Source organism: Corella eumyota, chromosome 4, assembly GCF_963082875.1.
Source record: "Corella eumyota chromosome 4, kaCorEumy4.1, whole genome shotgun sequence".
NCBI lineage: Eukaryota > Metazoa > Chordata > Ascidiacea > Phlebobranchia > Corellidae > Corella > Corella eumyota.
The window spans coordinates 11,896,629-11,916,930 of record NC_137493.1 but is presented as its reverse complement, the minus strand read 5'-3'; positions in this window follow the sequence as shown (position 1 = coordinate 11,916,930).

The window sequence follows — 20,302 nt, the reverse complement described above, 5'->3', positions numbered from 1 at the left end:
TTTTAACAACAATATAAGTAAAAGTGGACAATTAGACAAAAATAGTGAAAACTAAATTTATTTGATAAATAAAATATGGTTCAAAATCGTTTGATTCTTTTTTATAAATATAATTTATTTAGTAGGTTTATTAATTAAATTATAAATTTTATATTTGATATTGTAATAGAAAAGTAAACTAAATTTAAAAGCAAAATACCGATCTTAATTTTTGGTAATCAAACGAGTATTAATATATAATAATAAAAAAACAATTAAAAAAAAAAAATTTACACATTTTTGACTTATACTTTAACATTTTACTTAAATTTTTAACCAATATTTTTTACTTTAATGGACAGCGAAAAAGACGATTTTTGACGGCGACCAGAACGCTATTAAATTATTCAAGCGTTAAACTCACACTGATTCATTATTTTATAAAAAAACTAAAATATTGATTAAACGATATTTAGCTAGAGTTAAAACTTCATTTTAAATTGCAACATACAAAATAATAATACTAACAACATATTAAAATTTCAGAAAATTTAATCTTTAAATTTTAATAATAAAATATATTAATTAGTAATTAGTGACATTTAAATGTCGTAAATAGGAGGTTTGCGATTCGTTGGGATAATAACAAACATACTAAAAATTTAGAACTTTTACTTTTAAAGAACAAAAGTTATTGTCTCTCAAAATTCGGTCAAATAAGAATAAAAACTAGATTTATTTGATAAATAAAATATGGTTCGAAATCGTTTGATTCTTTTTTATAAATATAATTTATTTAGTAGGTTTATTAATTAAATTATAAATTTAAATATTAACTTTTTTAAATTTAAACCTAATTTTAACAAACGAACACGCATTCATTGATATTGTAATATAAAATTAAACTAAATTTAAAAGCAAAATACCGTTCTTAATTTTTGGTAATCAAACGAGTATTAAAATATAATAATAACAAAACAATTAAAAAAAAAATTTTACACATTTTCTACTTATACTTTAACATTTTACTTAAATTTTCAACCAATATATTTTACTTTAATGGACAGCGAAAAGGACGATTTTTGACGGCGACCAGAACGCTATTAAATTATTCAAGCGTTAAACTCACACTGATTCATTATTTTATAAAAAAACTAAAATAATGATTAAATGATATTTAGCTAGAGTTAAATCTTCATTTTAAATAGCAACATACAAAATAATAATACCAACAATATATTAAAATTTCAGAAAATTGAATCTTTAAATTTTAATAATAAAATATATTAATTAGTAATTAGTGACATTTAAATGTCGTAAATAGGAGGTTTGCGATTCGTTGGGATAATAACAAACATACTAAAAATTTAGAACTTTTACTTTTAAAGAACAAAAGTTATCGTCTTTCAAAATTTGTCAAATAAGAATAAAAACAATAATAATAAATATAATGACAATAACAATATGTTTCGAAATCTAAGATTTCGAACCATAATAACTAGATTTATTTGATAAATAAAATATGGTTCGAAATTATTTAATATATTTAACATAAAATTTTATAAATAAAAAATATATGCATAAACATTAACTAAGAATATTACATACCTTTGATTTTTAATTTACAAACCAGCATTTAATATAACAAACAAACAAGAATAATTTTTTAATTATCTTTAAATTTAAATATAATAAGATATAACCGACCAAAATTTAAAAACCTAATATCAATCTTTAAATTTGAATAAACAAACACCCATTAATTAGTAATTAGTGATAAAAATTTTAATTTTAATTCATTTTTGAGTTAGTAATATCATGATATACAATTGACCAAGATTTAAAAAGTTAATAACAACCTTTAAATTTTAATAAACAAACACCTATTAATTAGTAATTAGTGATAAAAATTAAAATTTTAATTCGTTTTTGAGTTACTGATATCATGATATACAATTGACCAAGATTTTAAAAATTAATAACAACTTTTAAATTTTAATAAATAAACACTTATTAATTAGTAATTAGTGATAATTAAATGTTGTAAATAGGAGAATGAAAACATAATCTGATAATAAACAACATACTAAAATTTTAGATTTTTAAATTCTTAGGAACTAAAGATATCTTCTTTCAAAATTGGGACTAGAAAGAATAAAAATAATAACTAGATTTATTTGATAAATAAAATATGGTTCGAAATTATTTGATTATGTTTAGCATAAATTTTTATAAATAAAAAAAAATATGCATACACCTTAACTAAGAATATTACATATCTTTGATTTTTAATAAACAAACAAGCATTTAAATATATTATACAAATAAAATTAATTTTTCAACCCAGTTTTATGTTGTTAATATCAGGATATACATTATACTAAATTTAAAATTCCTAAAATTGATTTTTGATTTTTAATAAATAAACAAGCATTTAAATAAAATAAACAACCAAAAATTATTTTTTAAACAAGTATTTTATTACAAATATTATAAAATACATTATATTAAATTTTAAATGCTTAATATCAAACTTTTATTTTTAATAAACAAACAAGAATTTAAATATAATAAACAAACAAAAATTAAATTTTTAATCCATTTTCGAGTTATTAATATTATGATATATAACTGACCAAAATTTGAAAACTTAATAACGATCTCTAAATTTTAATAAATAAACACCTATTATTTACTAATTAATAATATTTAATTTATCAAAATAGAAGGATTGAAACACGATATGATAATAAACAACATACTAAAATTTTAAAAATTTATATACACAAAAACAAAAGTTATTCGATTTCAAAATTCGGATTATTAAGAATAAAAATAAAAACTAGATTTATTTGATAAATAAAATATGGTTCGAAATTATTTAATTATGTTTAGCATAAATTATTATAAAAAAAAATATGCTTACACCTTAACTAAGAATATAACATATCTTTGATTTTTAATAAACAAACAACCATTTAAATATATTATACAAATGAAATGAATTTTTTAACCCAATTTAATGTTGTTATTATCAGGATATACATTATACTTAATTTTAAATTCCTAAAATTGATTTTTGATTTTTAATAAATAAACAAGCATTTAAATAAAATAATCAAACAAAAATTATTTTTTAAACATGTATTTTAATTACTACTATCATAAAATACATTATATTAAATTTTAAATGCCTTATATCAAACTTTTATTTTTAATAAACAAACAAGAATTTAAATATAATAAACAAACAAAAATTAAATTTTTAATCGATTTTCGAGTTATTAATATTATGATATATAACTGACCAAAATTTGAAAACTTAATAACGATCTCTAAATTTTAATAAATAAACACCTATTAATTACTAATTAATAATATTTAAATTATCAAAATAGGAGGATTGGAACACAATATGATAATAAACAACATACTAAAATTTTAAAAATTTATATACACAAAATCAAAAGTTATTCGATTTCAAAATTCGGATTAGTAAGAATAAAAATAAAAACTAGATTTATTTGATAAATAAAATATGGTTCGAAATTATTTGATTATTTTTAACATAATATTTTATAAATAAAAAATATATGCATAAACATTAACTAAGAATATTACATACCTTTGATTTTTAATTTACAAACCAGCATTTAATATAACAAACAAACAAGAATTATTTTTTAATTATCTTCAAATGTTAAATATAATAAGATATAACCGACCAAAATTTAAAAACCTAATATCAATCTTTAAATTTGAATAAACAAATTTTTTTAAAACTAAAAAAGTTAAAAATTAAATAGATATTTATTTTTAAATTTAAGAAATTTAAATGATTGTTTGATGTGTTCAAAAGTGTATCAAGTTTAAGACCTTTAAAGTATTTGATTTAGTATGGGAATCTAAATAAATACATCCCAAAAAATAAATATTTATGTGGTAATAACAATATATCAAAGTTGGTTAACTAATGATAATTTTTGTAAATTTTTAAAAAAACTTGAAATATTTAATTGTATTTAAATTTTTTGATTAAGACAAAAAAATAATAACTTATTAGAAACAAAAATTTGTTACATACATTGTGATTCAATTTATATTTAAAAATGTAAAATATTAATTAACATGAAATATTATATAATCGAGGATAAAGCAATTTACATCCAAAACCATCCGAGCGTGATAAATAAAAACAGAAATCAGGGAGTTCCCCGAAGCGTCTTGAAGAAAATTGTAATTTCTTTTTTCTTTTTGATTAGGTTTTTCTCGCTTTCACGTAAATAGTTGGAAGGTTAACAAAAGAAGTTCATCAAGTTCAACCTAGAAATGACGAAGTTAAATTCATAGTTTTAACATGTTATTAATATTAACTGTTTACAAAAGTATTTCTTCGTGCCAAAGTGTCTTGTTATATCTCTAATATTGTTATATCTCCACTGACGATTACAAAACTTCATTTCTGCGTTTATCAAGTTTAAATAAATTTATTTTGTTGATTTCTTTCAGGTTTCAGGCTCGTTTGCTTTAACTTTTAAAATGTGTTTGGCTTAAACAATCATAATAAAATTTTATTTTTAAAGTACTTCAAAGTAGTTCGATGTCGTTACTTTAACTTGAGATTATATTTATGTTAAAACACTCAAAAGAACACCTAAGATAAAAAAAAATTCAAAAAATATTGAACAGAACAAAAATTACATCATTTTTATATTACGTATACAGTTTATATTCATATATCGCGTGTAATTTAAGTTTTCAAATTACGTTATGTAATATTTTATTAAATATATTTTTTGTTTTACAGGCAGTATTGATCATTACAACACATAACAACATCGGCTGTTCAACTTTATAAAATTATTTTTGTTTAATAAAATTGATCATAATATTTTTTTATTATCGAAAGTCTCTTGCAAACATATGTATATAAATAAGTAATGCTTATATATTGTGTCCGGTAGCTCAACGCGTAATGCCATACGTTGTAAGTAGCAAAGTCTAAGGTTCGAAACCCAGCTTCTCAATTGAAAATTTTTTTTTTTTCATTTTTTTTCACGCATAGCTATAGTCACGACCTGTAATATAAAAAAAATTTATGTTATGAATACGCAAAGAAAAAAGTGCTAAAATTTTTGTTCTTTTGACTTTTTGAAAAACTTTCTTTATCTTGAATCTTAGTAACGTCATTACAATTCTAATTAACTATAAAATTTTAAGTTTTGCGACAAAAATTTTTTTTTGGTCGAGCCAATGATCATACAACCCTTGTATGATCATTGGTCGAGCTAAGTATAAAGTTTTGATAGGTCAAAAGGTCACGGGAACGATTCTATGTTCGTGAAATAAAAAAATGCTCTTATTTTTGTTTATTTAATTGTTTTCGAAAATTTTTTGGGTTTAATTAGGTCACGTGATATTTTTGGCCAATAATATTGCATACAAATTAAAAAAAAAAAAAAATTTAAATCAAAAAATAATTGTTCTGTTAGAACCGTAGGTCTTATTATAATGTTTACATAATATTTTTCGAAAATATTAATATTCATAAAAGTTATGACACTTTTATTAAAAATTTATGAAATCTCAAAACGTAAAATTTTATATTTAATTAGACGCGCATTGGCCTAAATAACATTCAAGATTAAACATTTCGCAAAAATTTTTAGTAAAATAAAAGTTTGAGGTAATTTTTATTTTGGGTTTAATTAGGTCACGTGATATTTTTGGCCACAATGATATTGCATACAAATTTTAAAAAATAAAATAAAAAATTTTAAATCGAAAAATAATTGTTGTGTTAGAACCGCACAGGCCCAATTACCGTGTTTGTAAAATATTTTTCAAAAATATTAATATTCATAAAAGTTATGAAACTTTTATTAAAAATTTATGAAATTTTAAAACCTAAAATTTTGTATTTTATTACACGCGCATTGGCCTAACTAACATTCAAGATAAAACATTTTGCGAAAATTTTCAGTAAAACAAAAGTTTGAGGTAATTTTTCTTTTGGGTTTAATTAGGTCACGTGATATTTTTGGCCAATAATATTGCATACAAATTTTTTGAAAAAAATTAAAAATTTTAAATCAAAAAATAATTGTTGTGTTAGAACCACACAGGTCCAATTACCGTGTTTACAAAATATTTTTCAAAAATATTAATATTTATAAAAGTTATGAAACTTTTATTAAAAATTTATGAGATCTCAAAACCTAAAATTTTGTATTTTATTAGACGTGCATTGGCCTAACAAACATTCAAGATAAAACATTTCGCGAAAATTTTCAGTAAAACAAAAGTTTGAGGTAATTTTTATTTTGGGTTTAATTAGGTCACGTGATATTTTTGGCCAATGAGATTGCATACAAATTTTTTGAAAAAAAATAAAAATTTTAAATCGAAAAATAATTGTTGTGTTAGAACCACACAGGTCCAATTACCGTGTTTACAAAATATTTTTTGAAAATATTAATATTCATAAAAGTTATGAAACTTTTATTAAAAATTTAAGAAATCTCAAAACCTAAAATTTTGTATTTTATTAGAAGCGCATTGGCCTAACTAACATTCAAGATAAAACATTTCGCAAAACTTTTCAGTAAAACAAAAGTTTAAGGTAATTTTACTTTTGGGTTTAATTAGGTCACGTGATATTTTTGGCCAATGATATTGCATACAAATTTTTTGAAAAAAATTAAAAATTTTAAATTAAAAAATAATTGTTGTGTTAGAAACACACAGGTCCAATTACCGTGTTTACAAAATATTTTTCAAAAATATTAATATTTATAAAAGTTATGAAACTTTTATTAAAAATTTATGAAATCTCAAAACCTAAAATTTTGTATTTTATTAGACGTGCATTGGCCTAACAAACATTCAAGATAAAACATTTCGCGAAAATTTTTAGTAAAACAAAAGTTTGAGGTAATTTTTATTTTGGGTTTAATTAGGTCACGTGATATTTTTGGCCAATGAGATTGCATACAAATTTTTTGAAAAAAAATAAAAATTTTAAATCGAAAAATAATTGTTGTGTTAGAACCACACAGGTCCAATTACCGTGTTTACAAAATATTTTTTGAAAATATTAATATTCATAAAAGTTATGAAACTTTTATTAAAAATTTATGAAATCTCAAAACCTAAAAATTTGTATTTTATTAGAAGCGCATTGGCCTAACTAACATTCTAGATAAAACATTTCGCAAAAATTTTCAGTAAAACAAAAGTTTAAGGTAATTTTTCTTTTGGGTTTAATTAGGTCACGTGATATTTTTGGCCAATGATATTGCATACAAGTTTTTTGAAAAAAATTAAAAATTTTAAATCAAAAAATAATTATTGTGTTAGAACCACACAGGTCCAATTACCGTGTTTACAAAATATTTTTCGAAAATATTAATATTTATAAAAGTTATGAAACTTTTATTAAAAATTTATGAAATCTCAAAACCTAAAATTTTGTATTTTATTAGACGTGCATTGGCCTAACTAACATTCAAGATAAAACATTTCGCGAAAATTTTCAGTAAAACAAAAGTTTGAGGTAATTTTTATTTTGGGTTTAATTAGGTTACGTGATATTTTTTGCCAATGATATTGCATACAAATTTTTTGAAAAAAAATAAAAAATTTTAAATCGAAAAATAATTGTTGTGTTAGAACCGCACAGGTCCAATTACCGTGTTTACATAAAATTTTTCAAAAATTTTAATATTCATAAAAGTTATGAAACTTTGATTAAAAATTTATGAAATCTCAAAACCTAAATGTTTGTATTTTATTAGACGCGCCTAACTAACATTCAAGATAAAACATTTTGCGAAAATTTTTAGTAAAACAAAAGTTTGAGGTAATTTTTATTTTGGGTTTAATTAGGTCACGTGATATTTTTGGCCAATGACAAATTTTTTGAAAAAAATTAAAAAATTTTAAATCGAAAAATTGTTGTTGTGTTAGAACCGCACAGGTCCAATTACCGTGTTTACAAAATATTTTTCGAAAATATTAATGTTCATAAAAGTTATGAAACTTTTATTAAAAATTTATGAAATCTCAAAATCTGAAATTTTATATTTAATTAGGCGCGCATTGGCCTAACTAACATTGAAGATAAAACATTTTGCAAAAATTTTGAGTAGAACAAAAGTTTGAGATAATTTTTATTTTGGGTTTAATTAGGTCACGTGATATTTTTGGCCAATGATATTGCATACAATTTTTTTGAAAAAAAAATAAAAAATTTTAAATCAAAAAATAATTGTTGTGTTAGAACCACACAGGTCCAATTACCGTGTTTACAAAATATTTTTTAAAAATATTAATATTCATAAAAGTTATGAAACTTTTATTAAAAATTTATGAAATCTTAAAACCTAAAATTTTGTATTTTATTAGACGCGCATTGGCCTAACTAACATTTAAGATAAAACATTTTGCGAAAATTTTTAGTAAAACAAAACTTTGAGGTAATTTTTATTTTGGGTTTAATTAGGTCACGTGATATTTTTTGCCAATAATATTGCATACAAATTTAAAAAAAAAAAAAAAAATTTTAAATCGAAAAATAATTGTTGTGTTAGAACCGCACAGGTCCAATTACCGTGTTAACAAAATATTTTTCAAAAATAATATTATTCATAAAAGTTATAAAACTTTTATTAAAAATTTATGAAATCTCAAAACCTAAAATTTTGTATTTTATTAGGCGCGCATTGGCCTAACAAACATTGAAGCAAAGGTGGGCACAGTTAACCGAGAAAGTAACTTCGTTAAGTGGTAATTCGTTACATAGTATATTAACTTCGTTAACGTTAATAAGTTAATTTAAACAAAATGTAACGGTAGTTATCGATAAACGTTAACGTTAAAATTTAAATAAAACAAACAAAGAAACGACCCTATTTAAAAAAAACAGCAGTTTTTATCTTAGTTGATATTTTACTTACACGAACGTAAGTTTAATAACGTTTTTAAAACTGCATCGTTAAAAATTTCAATACATCGTCATCGTCGTCAATACATCGTTTATACGTCAGTCAATACATCGTCAATACATCCTTTAAAATTGAAACAATTAAACCCAATAAACGGCAAAATAAAACATATATACTTTTATATTACCATGGTAAACTTGTAAAAATATTAAATTAACGGATTTAATTTAACGGAAGCACAATTTAACGAAAGTTAATAGGTCCGTTAACGATTTTTAAAGTTAACTTAAAAGTTAAATTTTATTGAAAAATTTAACTTCGTTAATTAACGATTAACGCATTAACGGTTTAGTGCCCACCTTTGCATTGAAGATAAAACATTTTGCAAAAATTTTAAGTAGAACAAAAGTTTGAGGTAATTTTTATTTTGGGTTTAATTAGGTTACGTGATATTTTTTGCCAATGATATTGCAATACAAATTTTTTGAAAAAAAATAAAAAATTTTAAATCGAAAAATAATTGTTGTGTTAGAACCGCACAGGTCCAATTACCGTGTTTACATAATATTTTTCAAAAATATTAATATTCATAAAAGTTATGAAACTTTGATTAAAAATTTATGAAATCTCAAAACCTAAAAGTTTGTATTTTATTAGACGCACATTGGCCTAACTAACATTCAAGATAAAACATTTTGCGAAAATTTTTAGTAAAACAAAAGTTTGAGCTAATTTTTATTTTGGGTTTAATTAGGTCACGTGATATTTTTGGCCAATGACAAATTTTTTGAAAAAAATTAAAAAATTTTAAATCGAAAAATTGTTGTTGTGTTAGAACCGCACAGGTCCAATTACCGTGTTTACAAAATATTTTTCGAAAATATTAATGTTAATAAAAGTTATGAAACTTTTATTAAAAATTTATGAAATCTCAAAATCCAAAATTTTGTATTTTATTAGACGCGCATTGGCCTAACTAACATTCAAGATAAAACATTTCGCAAAAATTTTCAGTAAAACAAAAGTTTAAGGTAATTTTTCTTTTGGGTTTAATTAGGTCACGTGATATTTTTGGACAATGATATTGCATACAAATTTTTTGAAAAAAATTAAAAATTTTAAATCAAAAAATATTATTGTGTTAGAACCACACAGGTCCAATTACTGTGTTTACAAAATATTTTTCAAAAATATTAATATTTATAAAAGTTATGAAACTTTTATTAAAAATTTATGAAATCTCAAAACCTAAAATTTTGTATTTTATTAGACGTGCATTGGCCTAACTAACATTGAAGATAAAACATTTTGCAAAAATTTTGAGTAGAACAAAAGTTTGAGATAATTTTTATTTTGGGTTTAATTAGGTCACGTGATATTTTTGGCCAATGATATTGCATACAATTTTTTTGAAAAAAAATAAAAAATTTTAAATCAAAAAATAATTGTTGTGTTAGAACCACACAGGTCCAATTACCGTGTTTACAAAATATTTTTTAAAAATATTAATATTCATAAAAGTTATGAAACTTTTATTAAAAATTTATGAAATCTTAAAACCTAAAATTTTGTATTTTATTAGACGCGCATTGGCCTAACTAACATTTAAGATAAAACATTTTGCGAAAATTTTTAGTAAAACAAAAGTTTGAGGTAATTTTTATTTTGGGTTTAATTAGGTCACGTGATATTTTTGGCCAATGATATTGCATACAAATTTTTTGAAAAAAATTAAAAATTTTAAATCAAAAAATAATTATTGTGTTAGAACCACACAGGTCCAATTACCGTGTTTACAAAATATTTTTCAAAAATATTAATATTTATAAAAGTTATGAAACTTTTATTAAAAATTTATGAAATCTCAAAACCTAAAATTTTGTATTTTATTAGACGCACATTGGCCTAACTAACATTCAAGATAAAACATTTTGCGAAAATTTTTAGTAAAACAAAAGTTTGAGCTAATTTTTATTTTGAGTTTAATTAGGTCACGTGATATTTTTGGCCAATGACAAATTTTTTGAAAAAAATTAAGAAATTTTAAATCGAAAAATTGTTGTTGTGTTAGAACCGCACAGGTCCAATTACCGTGTTTACAAAATATTTTTCGAAAATATTAATGTTCATAAAAGTTATGAAACTTTTATTAAAAATTTATGAAATCTCAAAACCTAAAATTTTGTATTTTATTAGAAGCGCATTGGCCTAACTAACATTCAAGATAAAACATTTCGCAAAAATTTTCAGTAAAACAAAAGTTTAAGGTAATTTTTCTTTTGGGTTTAATTAGGTCACGTGATATTTTTGGCCAATGATATTGCATACAAATTTTTTGAAAAAAATTAAAAATTTTAAATCAAAAAATAATTATTGTGTTAGAACCACACAGGTCCAATTACCGTGTTTACAAAATATTTTTCAAAAATATTAATATTTATAAAAGTTATGAAACTTTTATTAAAAATTTATGAAATCTCAAAACCTAAAATTTTGTATTTTATTAGACGTGCATTGGCCTAACTAACATTCAAGATAAAACATTTCGCGAAAATTTTCAGTAAAACAAAAGTTTGAGGTAATTTTTATTTTGGGTTTAATTAGGTTACGTGATATTTTTTGCCAATGATACTGCATACAAATTTTTTGAAAAAAAATAAAAAATTTTAAATCGAAAAATAATTATTGTGTTAGAACCGCACAGGTCCAATTACCGTGTTTACATAATATTTTTCAAAAATATTAATATTCATAAAAGTTATGAAACTTTGATTAAAAATTTATGAAATCTCAAAACCTAAAAGTTTGTATTTTATTAGACGCGCATTGGCCTAACTAACATTCAAGATAAAACATTTTGCGAAAATTTTTAGTAAAACAAAAGTTTGAGCTAATTATTATTTTGGGTTTAATTAGGTCACGTGATATTTTTGGCCAATGACAAATTTTTTGAAAAAAATTAAAAAATTTTAAATCAAAAAATTGTTGTTGTGTTAGAATCGCACAGGTCCAATTACCGTGTTTACAAAATATTTTTCGAAAATATTAATGTTCATAAAAGTTATGAAACTTTGATTAAAAATTTATGAAATCTCAAAACCTAAAAGTTTGTATTTTATTAGACGCGCATTGGCCTAACTAACATTGAAGATAAAACATTTTGCAAAAATTTTAAGTAGAACAAAAGTTTGAGATAATTTTTATTTTGGGTTTAATTAGGTCACGTGATATTTTTGGCCAATGATATTGCATACAAATTTTTTGAAAAAAATTAAAAATTTTAAATCAAAAAATAATTATTGTGTTAGAACCACACAGGTCCAATTACCGTGTTTACAAAATATTTTTCAAAAATATTAATATTTATAAAAGTTATGAAACTTTTATTAAAAATTTATGAAATCTCAAAACCTAAAATTTTGTATTTTATTAGACGTGCATTGGCCTAACTAACATTCAAGATAAAACATTTCGCGAAAATTTTCAGTAAAACAAAAGTTTGAGGTAATTTTTATTTTGGGTTTAATTAGGTTACGTGATATTTTTTGCCAATGATACTGCATACAAATTTTTTGAAAAAAAATAAAAAATTTTAAATCGAAAAATAATTATTGTGTTAGAACCGCACAGGTCCAATTACCGTGTTTACATAATATTTTTCAAAAATATTAATATTCATAAAAGTTATGAAACTTTGATTAAAAATTTATGAAATCTCAAAACCTAAAAGTTTGTATTTTATTAGACGCGCATTGGCCTAACTAACATTCAAGATAAAACATTTTGCGAAAATTTTTAGTAAAACAAAAGTTTGAGCTAATTATTATTTTGGGTTTAATTAGGTCACGTGATATTTTTGGCCAATGACAAATTTTTTGAAAAAAATTAAAAAATTTTAAATCAAAAAATTGTTGTTGTGTTAGAATCGCACAGGTCCAATTACCGTGTTTACAAAATATTTTTCGAAAATATTAATGTTCATAAAAGTTATGAAACTTTGATTAAAAATTTATGAAATCTCAAAACCTAAAAGTTTGTATTTTATTAGACGCGCATTGGCCTAACTAACATTGAAGATAAAACATTTTGCAAAAATTTTAAGTAGAACAAAAGTTTGAGATAATTTTTATTTTGGGTTTAATTAGGTCACGTGATATTTTTGGCCAATGATATTGCATACAATTTTTTTGAAAAAAAATTAAAAATTTTAAATCAAAAAATAATTGTTGTGTTAGAACCACACAGGCCCAATTACCGTGTTTACAAAATATTTTTCAAAAATATTAATATTTATAAAAGTTATGAAACTTTTATTAAAAATTTATGAAATCTCAAAACCTAAAATTTTGTATTTTATTAGACGTGCATTGGCCTAACTAACATTCAAGATAAAACATTTCGCGAAAATTTTCAGTAAAACAAAAGTTTGAGGTAATTTTTATTTTGGGTTTAATTAGGTTACGTGATATTTTTTGCCAATGATATTGCATACAAATTTTTTGAAAAAAAATAAAAAATTTTAAATCGAAAAATAATTGTTGTGTTAGAACCGCACAGGTCCAATTACCGTGTTTACATAATATTTTTCAAAAATATTAATATTCATAAAAGTTATGAAACTTTGATTAAAAATTTATGAAATCTCAAAACCTAAAAGTTTGTATTTTATTAGACGCGCATTGGCCTAACTAACATTCAAGATAAAACATTTTGCGAAAATTTTTAGTAAAACAAAAGTTTGAGCTAATTATTATTTTGGGTTTAATTAGGTCACGTGATATTTTTGGCCAATGACAAATTTTTTGAAAAAAATTAAAAAATTTTAAATCAAAAAATTGTTGTTGTGTTAGAATCGCACAGGTCCAATTACCGTGTTTACAAAATATTTTTCGAAAATATTAATGTTCATAAAAGTTATGAAACTTTGATTAAAAATTTATGAAATCTCAAAACCTAAAAGTTTGTATTTTATTAGACGCGCATTGGCCTAACTAACATTGAAGATAAAACATTTTGCAAAAATTTTAAGTAGAACAAAAGTTTGAGATAATTTTTATTTTGGGTTTAATTAGGTCACGTGATATTTTTGGCCAATGATATTGCATACAATTTTTTTGAAAAAAAATTAAAAATTTTAAATCAAAAAATAATTGTTGTGTTAGAACCACACAGGCCCAATTACCGTGTTTACAAAATATTTTTTAAAAATATTAATATTCATAAAAGTTATGAAACTTTTATTAAAAATTTATGAAATCTTAAAACCTAAAATTTTGTATTTTATTAGACGCGCATTGGCCTAACTAACATTCAAGATAAAACATTTTGCGAAAATTTTTAGTAAAACAAAAGTTTGAGCTAATTTTTATTTTGGGTTTAATTAGGTCACGTGATATTTTTGGCCAATGACAAATTTTTTGAAAAAAATTAAAAAATTTTAAATCGAAAAATTGTTGTTGTGTTAGAACCGCACAGGTCTAATTACCGTGTTTACAAAATATTTTTCGAAAATATTAATGTTCATAAAAGTTATGAAACTTTTATTAAAAATTTATGAAATCTCAAAACCTAAAATTTTGTATTTTATTAGAAGCGCATTGGCCTAACTAACATTGAAGATAAAACATTTCGCAAAAATTTTCAGCAAAACAAAAGTTTAAGGTAATTTTTATTTTGGGTTTAATTAGGTTACGTGATATTTTTCGCCAATGATAATGCATACAAATTTTTTGAAAAAAAATAAAAAATTTTAAATCGAAAAATAATTGTTGTGTTAGAACCGCACAGGTCCAATTACCGTGTTTACATAATATTTTCCAAAAATATTAATATTCATAAAAGTTATGAAATTTTGATTAAAAATTTATGAAATCTCAAAACCTAAAAGTTTGTATTTTATTAGACGCGCATTGGCCTAACTAACATTGAAGATAAAACATTTTGCAAAAATTTTGAGTAGAACAAAAGTTTGAGATAATTTTTATTTTGGGTTTAATTAGGTCACGTGATATTTTTGGCCAATGATATTGCATACAATTTTTTTGAAAAAAAATAAAAAATTTTAAATCAAAAAATAATTGTTGTGTTAGAACCACACAGGTCCAATTACCGTGTTTACAAAATATTTTTTAAAAATATTAATATTCATAAAAGTTATGAAACTTTTATTAAAAATTTATGAAATCTTAAAACCTAAAATTTTGTATTTTATTAGACGCGCATTGGCCTAACTAACATTTAAGATAAAACATTTTGCGAAAATTTTTAGTAAAACAAAACTTTGAGGTAATTTTTATTTTGGGTTTAATTAGGTCACGTGATATTTTTGGCCAATGATATTGCATACAAATTTTTTGAAAAAAATTAAAAATTTTAAATCAAAAAATAATTATTGTGTTAGAACCACACAGGTCCAATTACCGTGTTTACAAAATATTTTTCAAAAATATTAATATTTATAAAAGTTATGAAACTTTGATTAAAAATTTATGAAATCTCAAAACCTAAAATTTTGTATTTTATTAGACGCGCATTGGCCTAACAAACATTGAAGATAAAACATTTTGCAAAAATTTTAAGTAGAACAAAAGTTTGAGGTAATTTTTATTTTGGGTTTAATTAGGTTACGTGATATTTTTTGCCAATGATATTGCAATACAAATTTTAAAAAAAAAAATAAAAAATTTTAAATCGAAAAATAATTGTTGTGTTAGAACCGCACAGGTCCAATTACCGTGTTTACATAATATTTTTCAAAAATATTAATATTCATAAAAGTTATGAAACTTTGATTAAAAATTTATGAAATCTCAAATCCTAAAAGTTTGTATTTTATTAGACGCACATTGGCCTAACTAACATTAAAGATAAAACATTTTGCGAAAATTTTTAGTAAAACAAAAGTTTGAGCTAATTTTTATTTTGGGTTTAATTAGGTCACGTGATATTTTTGGCCAATGACAAATTTTTTGAAAAAAATTAAAAAATTTTAAATCAAAAAATTGTTGTTGTGTTAAAATCTCACAGGTCCAATTACCGTGTTTACAAAATATTTTTCGAAAATATTAATGTTCATAAAAGTTATGAAACTTTTATTAAAAATTTATGAAATCTCAAAATCTGAAATTTTATTTTTAATTAGGCGCGCATTGGCCTAACTAACATTGAAGATAAAACATTTTGCAAAAATTTTGAGTAGAACAAAAGTTTGAGATAATTTTTATTTTGGGTTTAATTAGGTCACGTGATATTTTTGGCCAATGATATTGCATACAATTTTTTTGAAAAAAAATAAAAAATTTTAAATCAAAAAATAATTGTTGTGTTAGAACCACACAGGTCCAATTACCGTGTTTACAAAATATTTTTTAAAAATATTAATATTCATAAAAGTTATGAAACTTTTATTAAAAATTTATGAAATCTTAAAACCTAAAATTTTGTATTTTATTAGACGCGCATTGGCCTAACTAACATTTAAGATAAAACATTTTGCGAAAATTTTTAGTAAAACAAAACTTTGAGGTAATTTTTATTTTGGGTTTAATTAGGTCACGTGATATTTTTGGCCAATGATATTGCATACAAATTTTTTGAAAAAAATTAAAAATTTTAAATCAAAAAATAATTATTGTGTTAGAACCACACAGGTCCAATTACCGTGTTTACAAAATATTTTTCAAAAATATTAATATTTATAAAAGTTATGAAACTTTGATTAAAAATTTATGAAATCTCAAAACCTAAAATTTTGTATTTTATTAGACGCGCATTGGCCTAACAAACATTGAAGATAAAACATTTTGCAAAAATTTTAAGTAGAACAAAAGTTTGAGGTAATTTTTATTTTGGGTTTAATTAGGTTACGTGATATTTTTTGCCAATGATAGATATTGCAATACAAATTTTTTAAAAAAAAATAAAAAATTTTAAATCGAAAAATAATTGTTGTGTTAGAACCGCACAGGTCCAATTACCGTGTTTACATAATATTTTTCAAAAATATTAATATTCATAAAAGTTATGAAACTTTGATTAAAAATTTATGAAATCTCAAATCCTAAAAGTTTGTATTTTATTAGACGCACATTGGCCTAACTAACATTAAAGATAAAACATTTTGCGAAAATTTTTAGTAAAACAAAACTTTGAGGTAATTTTTATTTTGGGTTTAATTAGGTCACGTGATATTTTTGGCCAATAATATTGCATACAAATTTAAAAAAAAAAAAAAAAAATTTTAAATCGAAAAATAATTGTTGTGTTAGAACCGCACAGGTCCAATTACCGTGTTAACAAAATATTTTTCAAAAATAATAATATTCATAAAAGTTATAAAACTTTTATTAAAAATTTATGAAATCTCAAAACCTAAAATTTTGTATTTTATTAGGCGCGCATTGGCCTAACAAACATTGAAGCAAAGGTGGGCACAGTTAACCGAGAAAGTAACTTCGTTAAGTGGTAATTCGTTACATAGTATATTAACTTCGTTAACGTTAATAAGTTAATTTAAACAAAATGTAACGGTAGTTATCGATAAACGTTAACGTTAAAATTTAAATAAAACAAACAAAGAAACGACCCTATTTAAAAAAAACAGCAGTTTTTATCTTAGTTGATATTTTACTTACACGAACGTAAGTTTAATAACGTTTTTAAAACTGCATCGTTAAAAATTTCAATACATCGTCATCGTCGTCAATACATCGTTTATACGTCAGTAAATACATCGTCAATACATCCTTTAAAATTGAAACAATTAAACCCAATAAACGGCAAAATAAAACATATATACTTTTATATTACCATGGTAAACTTGTAAAAATATTAAATTAACGGATTTAATTTAACGGAAGCACAATTTAACGAAAGTTAATAGATCCGTTAACGATTTTTAAAGTTAACTTAAAAGTTAAATTTTATTGAAAAATTTAACTTCGTTAATTAACGATTAACGCATTAACGGTTTAGTGCCCACCTTTGCATTGAAGATAAAACATTTTGCAAAAATTTTAAGTAGAACAAAAGTTTGAGGTAATTTTTATTTTGGGTTTAAATAGGTTACGTGATATTTTTTGCCAATGATATTGCAATACAAATTTTTTGAAAAAAAATAAAAAATTTTAAATCGAAAAATAATTGTTGTGTTAGAACCGCACAGGTCCAATTACCGTGTTTACATAATATTTTTCAAAAATATTAATATTCATAAAAGTTATGAAACTTTGATTAAAAATTTATGAAATCTCAAAACCTAAAAGTTTGTATTTTATTAGACGCACATTGGCCTAACTAACATTCAAGATAAAACATTTTGCGAAAATTTTTAGTAAAACAAAAGTTTGAGCTAATTTTTATTTTGGGTTTAATTAGGTCACGTGATATTTTTGGCCAATGACAAATTTTTTGAAAAAAATTAAAAAATTTTAAATCGAAAAATTGTTGTTGTGTTAGAACCGCACAGGTCCAATTACCGTGTTTACAAAATATTTTTCGAAAATATTAATGTTAATAAAAGTTATGAAACTTTTATTAAAAATTTATGAAATCTCAAAACCCAAAATTTTGTATTTTATTAGACGCGCATTGGCCTAACTAACATTCAAGATAAAACATTTCGCAAAAATTTTCAGTAAAACAAAAGTTTAAGGTAATTTTTCTTTTGGGTTTAATTAGGTCACGTGATATTTTTGGACAATGATATTGCATACAAATTTTTTTAAAAAAATTAAAAATTTTAAATCAAAAAATAATTATTGTGTTAGAACCACACAGGTCCAATTACTGTGTTTACAAAATATTTTTCAAAAATATTAATATTTATAAAAGTTATGAAACTTTTATTAAAAATTTATGAAATCTCAAAACCTAAAATTTTGTATTTTATTAGACGTGCATTGGCCTAACTAACATTGAAGATAAAACATTTTGCAAAAATTTTGAGTAGAACAAAAGTTTGAGATAATTTTTATTTTGGGTTTAATTAGGTCACGTGATATTTTTGGCCAATGATATTGCATACAATTTTTTTGAAAAAAAATAAAAAATTTTAAATCAAAAAATAATTGTTGTGTTAGAACCACACAGGTCCAATTACCGTGTTTACAAAATATTTTTTAAAAATATTAATATTCATAAAAGTTATGAAACTTTTATTAAAAATTTATGAAATCTTAAAACCTAAAATTTTGTATTTTATTAGACGCGCATTGGCCTAACTAACATTTAAGATAAAACATTTTGCGAAAATTTTTAGTAAAACAAAAGTTTGAGGTAATTTTTATTTTGGGTTTAATTAGGTCACGTGATATTTTTGGCCAATGATATTGCATACAAATTTTTTGAAAAAAATTAAAAATTTTAAATCAAAAAATAATTATTGTGTTAGAACCACACAGGTCCAATTACCGTGTTTACAAAATATTTTTCAAAAATATTAATATTTATAAAAGTTATGAAACTTTTATTAAAAATTTATGAAATCTCAAAACCTAAAATTTTGTATTTTATTAGACGCACATTGGCCTAACTAACATTCAAGATAAAACATTTTGCGAAAATTTTTAGTAAAACAAAAGTTTGAGCTAATTTTTATTTTGAGTTTAATTAGGTCACGTGATATTTTTGGCCAATGACAAATTTTTTGAAAAAAATTAAAAAATTTTAAATCGAAAAATTGTTGTTGTGTTAGAACCGCACAGGTCCAATTACCGTGTTTACAAAATATTTTTCGAAAATATTAATGTTCATAAAAGTTATGAAACTTTTATTAAAAATTTATGAAATCTCAAAACCTAAAATTTTGTATTTTATTAGAAGCGCATTGGCCTAACTAACATTCAAGATAAAACATTTCGCAAAAATTTTCAGTAAAACAAAAGTTTAAGGTAATTTTTCTTTTGGGTTTAATTAGGTCACGTGATATTTTTGGCCAATGATTTTGCATAAAAATTTTTTGAAAAAAATTAAAAATTTTAAATCAAAAAATAATTATTGTGTTAGAACCACACAGGTCCAATTACCGTGTTTACAAAATATTTTTCAAAAATATTAATATTTATAAAAGTTATGAAACTTTTATTAAAAATTTATGAAATCTCAAAACCTAAAATTTTGTATTTTATTAGACGTGCATTGGCCTAACTAACATTCAAGATAAAACATTTCGCGAAAATTTTCAGTAAAACAAAAGTTTGAGGTAATTTTTATTTTGGGTTTAATTAGGTTACGTGATATTTTTTGCCAATGATATTGCATACAAATTTTTTGAAAAAAAATAAAAAATTTTAAATCAAAAAATAATTGTTGTGTTAGAACCACACAGGCCCAATTACCGTGTTTACAAAATATTTTTTAAAAATATTAATATTCATAAA